A 7,461-nucleotide genomic window follows, 5' to 3' on the forward strand; every position below is an offset into this window, starting at 1 on the left:
TCTACCTACTAGGAAATGTATTTTTCCCTAGCATAAGTTTTCTCTTCTCTCACCTCCAGTGTGCTTCTTTGACCTCAGTTGATGATGGGTTAAGAGGGTGATCTACACTTCACTTTTCCCAGGCTTTTATTAGGGACTTAAACACTTGTTTTCGGTCCGGAGTCTCTTTAGATGACTCAGTCTTCGAATCTACCAGATTACATTATGTATTCCAGGTATTGGTTGGAAGTTCAACCATCTCCACCCAGCCCCAGAGTCAAAGTTGCCTGCCTTGCCACTGAAATTCTGAACATCTCCCGAGCAGCGAGCCCACTTGTTCTGTTCAGGAGGAAGGAAGGACTTCCAGCGGTTTCTCTCAGCCTGAACAACACAGTGTTCTCTGGGATGTTGCTCTCAGGGACTACAGCTCTCCACGGCTATTTTTAGAAGTAGGGGAGGGAAGGGGGAGCCAGAGGGGTTCTCTGTGGTGAGAAAAACTTGGCAGAAGCTCCTAGTGACTTCTCTTGCTGCCAAGATGAAGAGAAAGGATGGAGGCCTGCTAAGGATCTGACATCTGCTCTGCAGCTTCTTGGAGGCCAAGCACTGTCAAAAGCACTTCACCCCCAGCCTTACCGTTTGGGAATTAATACTCTCATTTTGCACAGAAGATACTGAGACTCCAAGAGTTTGGTTATTTTCTCTGAGTCACACGAGTAGTGATGGGCCCGGCATGAGAACCACTGCTCTAGGGATGGCCTGCACATTTCATGGATATTCATACAATAATGATGATAATAATGCCTCTCTCATGGATTTGCTATAAACACTCACATTTGTAAAGTATCTATTTAAGCGCTTGACACAATAGGGACTCAATCCATGGAAACTGCTATTATCATTATTATCATCATCATCATAATCACCATTATCACCTTGTTAATACTATCCAGGCTCCTATTACTATGTGATGGTGTGCTTGTCACTTCAAAGTGTCTAGTAAATTTTATAAAATTATCTAATTACCAAATACAAAAAGACATATTTCCTGCTTCTCTTCACTCTCACACCACACCCAGGTTTTAAAGAACATGCTAGAGTGTGTCAGGAAGGGATTCCCCAGTGGCGCAATGGTAAAGAATCCGCCTGCCAATGCAGGAGACTCAAGAGACATGGGTTCGATTCCTGGGTGAGGAAGATCCCCTGGAGAAGGAAGTGGCAACCTATTCCAGATTCTTGCCTGGAAAAGTCCATGGACAGAGGAGTCTGGCGAGCTACAGTCCCTGGGGTCACAGAGTCAGACATGACTGAACATGAGCACGCATGCAGCGTGTGGCAGTAGCACTTCTCTTGTGCAGGAAGGGTAAGGGCAATGCATGTCTGTGAATTGGCTGGAGACAAGAGGACAGGATGTAGGGACCTGAGAGTATCTCTCCTTGCTGCTAGAGCCAAGAACCGCAGAAAGACCATGACTGTTCACAGAAGTATCCTGATATGTATTCTGAGGATTAGCAGATACCTGCTCTCCTAAAAAGAGTGCATCCTGCCTCGCCTTCCCCTCTGAACTCTCTGGAAGAACTTCCCAGGACACCCAGAGAGCCCACAGTGATGACTTGTTGTACTAGCTAACCTCTTGCCTTTTCTTTCCCACTAGCAAAAGTTGTGGCAGTCTGTCCCATTGGTTGATTGACTCCAAGGTTGATCCTGTTTTTACTTATTTTCAGATAATAATCCAATAAATTATACCTGTTAGAATTCAGACTCCAAAATCCCTTTAGCCCATCACTTTTCAAGTATTCCTCAGTCTCTTTCAAAATCTTTTTTCCTATATTGAGAAGTTTGCTGACTTGAGATTTTTTCTAATTAATCTAATTTTATGTGCAACAATATTTAAACCTTTCTTATTTTTCCACTTCAACCTACCTACCCCTTTCCCTTAGATAAGCCTCCTAGCATGTTACTGCATATACTTATCATCTTATTTCAGACACAGCCCTGTTTAGGGGCAGCCCTGTTTGGTAGCAGATGCTATGACTGAGTGCCCAGAAACTTGGATTCTATTTCAACATGGGACTTCTCTCACTCACTAAAGCCCAAAGATCAGTAACTTCCCTGAGCCTCAGTTTTCCCATAAGTGAAATAGAATGCTTAGTCAAAGGTAGTCTAGAATCCATTCAGGTTTTAGCCTATTCTATCAAAAAATCACTTGACCTTTAACATATGCATGGAGAAACTATGTGCACTTTTCATTTCCCCTCAGAATAACTACCACTTATTATTAAACTACGGGTTTGGTGAGATCCCTTTGGAATTACATATTTTTGCATAATCCATGAAATTTAATATTTCTACAGTGCTTATGATGAAGTGGGGAAATGATCAGTAAACAGTTAAAAGCAAGCTATGTGAGATGTTCTGCCTTTGTCTTTATGTAACCAATGGAAGAGATGAGAAAAAAAAGGGCCAGAGTAAGCTGAAGTATTTTTTAACGGACAAAATGATCAAACTCTCTGATGGCAAGAACAAAATTTTATAAATGCTTTTTGCTTCTACTTTAAAACCTCTAGCAATAAAAATAAAACTTTCTTAAGACTTCCTTAAGGCATGGCTATTAAAATCTTCCTACCAAGGAAAACTTCTCAAGAGAGAAATGAAAATTTTTTGATGTGGATAGAACCTAAAAAAGTGAATCTACTAAATGAGAAACATTTATAAACTTGATTATTCTCTTCCTGACTGTAAATCACCTGTTACTTTCTCCCTTCCTTTATTTGTTCCTCTGGTTTAGCTGATTCACACATGTGAAATAGAAATACATGGCACACAGGCATCCAGTCCTTCTTGCTGTACCCAAGGCAGGCATAACTAATCAATCATAGTCCTCTTTCCCCATGCTTTCTTCTGCAGTCATAGCATCTTTGCCAGTGCAGCATCCCATGCAGTCACTATCAGAGTTGGCATAATGCATAATACTTACTTGCCCACCAAGAACTAGCAAGGTCCCTAATAGTATAGTTTTCCAGGCCTACCACCCCCACAGTAGTAGCTTTGTCCATCATATCATTCAATAAAGTTTAAAAATGGCTGTGAGAGCAAAGGCAGGTATAAGGGAAGTTACTATGATTATGAAAGAGGGAAAACATGAAAAAATATAATTAGTAAATTGCTATTTTGCCACTTATCTATATAATTTATTGAACATCTACCCTGTGCCCAGGTCAGAGATGATGAGAAGGGTAAGACTATGCCAGCCCTTTATTTCACTCCTCCTTTAATTCAACACTATTCAGGACTTCCCTTGTGGTCCAATGATTAAGAATTCACCTGCCAATGCAGGGGTCATGGGTTTGGTCCCTGGTCCTGGACCATCCCACATCATGGGGCAACTAGGTCCATGGCCACAACTACCAAGTCCACCCTCTAGAGCCCAAGAGCTGCAACTACTGAAGTCAGTGGGCCTAGAGTCTGTACTCCACAACAAGAGAAGCCACTGCAATGAGAAGTCCATGCACTGCAACTCGAGAGTAACCTCCACTCCCTGCAACTAGAGAAAGCCCACCTGCAGCAACAAAGACCCAGTACAGTCAAAAATAAAAAGTTTAAACCCCACTATTCAGTGGGTACTTATATTTCATCTTGAAGCTAATCTCTATATAATCATAATGATCTGAGAGAGAGCATTGAGCTGTCCTGAAGAAACATCTTACTAGTTTCCCACCTAAGAACTGAACCTACCCTCTAGTCCATCAGGGGCTAGAGGCTAGAAGCAAGGTTCCCTGGTTCTTACCCCGTTTGAAAGTGAAAATGTTTCAAGGAGGCAAAAAGTGTAAAACCAAGTACAAAGTTCATTATTAGAGCTATAGCACAGCATATGGGAGAGCACACAGAGAAATAGTCTGTTTATTGAAGACTGAAGCTAGGCAGAACTACACACTCAGAAAGGGTGTGGGCATCCTTGCTAATGAGGAAGAGATGACTTAAATCACTTATGTAAGACAGTCCTTCTGGGTCTTTGTTTCCATTTGACCAATTATCTCGTTTCTTTTCCCACACTTGACCTGTACTACGACCCTCCCCAACATGCACGAGCAACGTTTTGCTAGGACGGATGTCACTGCAAAGGCCTGTGACGATATATCCACACTTACTATAGAGCGGAGCCCCCTCCCTTTTGACCCCCAAGGAGCCTTCGTGCACATGTGCATATAGGAAAGTTTTCCTTGACCTCAGGAGTGGTCATCTTATCATTTTATTTCAGCAAAACTCAGCCTCTGTCACTAGCTTTGTCTTTGGAGTGTCTGGGGGTGAACAAAACTTCAAATTTACTCCACTTTAAAAGCACCAGTTGTCCAGTCCAGGGGCCCATCTATCTCCTACCTCAATAGGATTTAGGTAAAAGAACATGAGACCCAATAATTATTGGAAATCTGCTGTGTGCCAAGTACTATGCTAAGGGCTTGACCAATGCGATATCATTAAGTCTTTAACAACCCTATGAGGTTTGGCATTATTCCTGTTTTATACATGAGAGCATTAAAATTCACTGAGGTAAAGTAACATTTCCCATACCAGATTTTTTCCAAGGAATCGGGATATAAACCCAGCTTTATCTGTCTCCATGCAGTGCTCTTTCCACTACACCAAATTACCTCTAAAAAGACCTTAAACATTTGGCACTCTTCTTATTAACATATCAGCGAACTGAATCCTGGAAACATAAGTCAGCTGCAACAGAGAGTAGTGGCTGTCTCTCAAAGCCAGGCCTACACATGTTGCTTAAGTTACCCTCTTACATCTAGTATCAACTCAGTAGGAAAGAAAGGGAAATATTTAGGAGAGCAAAGCCAACATTGGAAAAACAAGAATACCCAATTCAAGATATTCCTGCTTTCCAATCACCTTCTTATAGCAGAATGTTTGTCAGTGCTTCCCCAAAATGACTATGGTGCAATGTGTGTGTATGTTTAAGGAAAAGGACAGATGGGAAGATTTTGAATACGGCTCTATGAATTAACAGTAAAATGTTCTTATTTCATATTTGCATTTAAAGAAACAATCTATTGAAATAATACCCTGAAAGAATTTATAAATTCTAAAGCAGGTGTACATATTGTTAATCAAGTGCTTAATGTTTATTCTAGTTAGCCCATTAGCTCTAGCTAACTGTAATTTATAACCTGATGTATTGTAGTTTTTATAGGCTATATGTTCATTTTATAGTGTTTCAGAGCCTTTTGTATAATCAATAAAAATATTTTCATGCTATTTTTAGAGGAACAAATATAATTTTGCTATTTAAAGTAAATATAAAGGTTTACATTTGCATATTTGAATTTATGACATTGACTACTGCTATAACTTACATCATACTCGATAACAACACGTATTTGGTCTGCTATGCAAATATTCGTGTATGTCACTATTTTTATGGAAAAGAGAAAAGAGTCCATCATGAAACAGCTCACTTTCTGACAACTTCCAGAAACTTCCTGGAAGGAACAATGATGCCTGTAAGATGGCTTTTACTCTTTGAACTTGTATTTTCATGAAAGAAAGTAGAAAATTAATACAGTAATATAGATGTGTGTGCATGCGTGTGCTAAGTCACGTCTGACTCTTTGTGACCCCATGGACTATAGCCCGCCCGGCTCCTCTGTCCATGGGTTTCTCCAGGCAAGAATACTGGAGTGAGTTGCCATCTCCTTCTCCAGAGTATCTTCCCAACCCAGGGACTGAACCTGTGTCTCTTGCATTTGTAAGCATGTTTTTTACCGCTAGTGCCACCTGGGAAGTCCACAATAATATAGATACATCTGGCAAAAAAGACTCTTCATGAAATATCCAAATCTGTAATAGAGATAACTGGCCCCGTTTTCTTTCTCTCGTGTTGGAGAGGAGGGAAGATGGAATAGGTTTATGTGTGTATCATTATGTGAGACATACTGAAAAGTTTTACAAGGTTTTAGGCTTTCTTAATCAAGATGAAGCTTTTGTTGCTAATAAAATTAATCCCTACTCAACGAAAGAAGAAAAATTCTGATAGTACATAGAGGTGTGTTAAAGAAGAAAATTACATTTTAAAAACTTAGGAATTTTAACATTTTGATTTATACACAGACACTCTCCTCATTTTGGTTTTGTTTTTCAAAATTGAAAGCATATAAAATAAGAGATTCTATAGCTTATCTTTGTATATTAATATATAGTAGATATATTTCTATGCACAAAATATTAACATGTTTTATCACTTTAATAGTGTATAGTCTTCCAGTGACTGAATACACCCGAATTTAAATATTCTCCCATTAATAGATACTTTCCCTTCCGTTCCGTTCAGTCGCTTAGTCGTGTCCGACTCTTTGCGACTCCGTGGACTGTAGCCTACCAGGCTTCTCCGTCCATGGGATTCTCCAGGCAAGAATACTGGAGTGGGTTACCATTTCCTTCTCCAGGGGATCTTCCCGACCCAGGGATCGAACCCGGGTCTCCCGCATTGGAGGCAGGCGCTTTAACCTCTGAGCCACCAGGGAAGCCCAATAGATACTTTAGGTTTTTTAAAACTTATTTTTATCATAAACAGACTGAATTATGTGTCTGTGTATGTATATGTATATCCATGGGCAGTTGCCTAATTCTTTTTAAAAGAAGTAGTTCACAGAGATGGACTGTATAGTTAAAAGGATCAGCACATATTATATTCAAATATGTAGTGTCAAATTGTTCCCATCAACACATTCAAGAATGCTTATGTTCCCATACATACTGAACATTCTATTCTTTTAAATTAATGTCAACCTTATTGAAGAGAAATGATAACTCATTTTGATTTGCATTTTGATTACTAATGAAAATGTTACCCCTTTTATAGATCAGTTGATTGAAATTACCTGCTCATATCATTTGCCTTTTTATTATTGGCATATTTGTATTTTTTATTATTGAAGTGCACTTAATATATTAAGAATATTAGTCCTTTCACTTGCAAAAGAATGAACATAGACCCCTACATCATACCATAAAAAATTAATTCAAAAATGAATCATAGTGTAAAAGCTAAAACTATTAGACTCTTAGAAGAAAACATGTAAGTAATATCTTGTGACCTTGGTTTAGGCAGTGGTTTCCTAGATATGACACTACAGCACAAGCAACAAAATACAAAGTAGGTAAGTTGGACTTCACTGAAATTTTAAACATTTGTGCTTCAAAGGACACCATCAAGAAAGTGAAAGACAACCATGGAATGAGAGAAAATGTTTGCAAATCATGTATCTTTCAAGGGACTTTCATACTTAATATATAAAGACCCCCTTATGCCTCATTAATTAAAAAGGCTAATAACCCAGTTTATAAATGGACAAAAGAACTTGAATAATTTCTCCAAAGAAAATACACAAATGGCCAATCAACACATGAAAAAGTATTTCACATCTTTAGTTGCTAAAAAAATGCAAAGCAATACCACAGTGATATTCTATTTTGCAA

This window comes from Moschus berezovskii, chromosome 9 (assembly GCF_049115385.1).
Source record: "Moschus berezovskii isolate FMDL1 chromosome 9, NW_MosBer_1.0, whole genome shotgun sequence".
NCBI classification, from domain to species: domain Eukaryota; kingdom Metazoa; phylum Chordata; class Mammalia; order Artiodactyla; family Moschidae; genus Moschus; species Moschus berezovskii.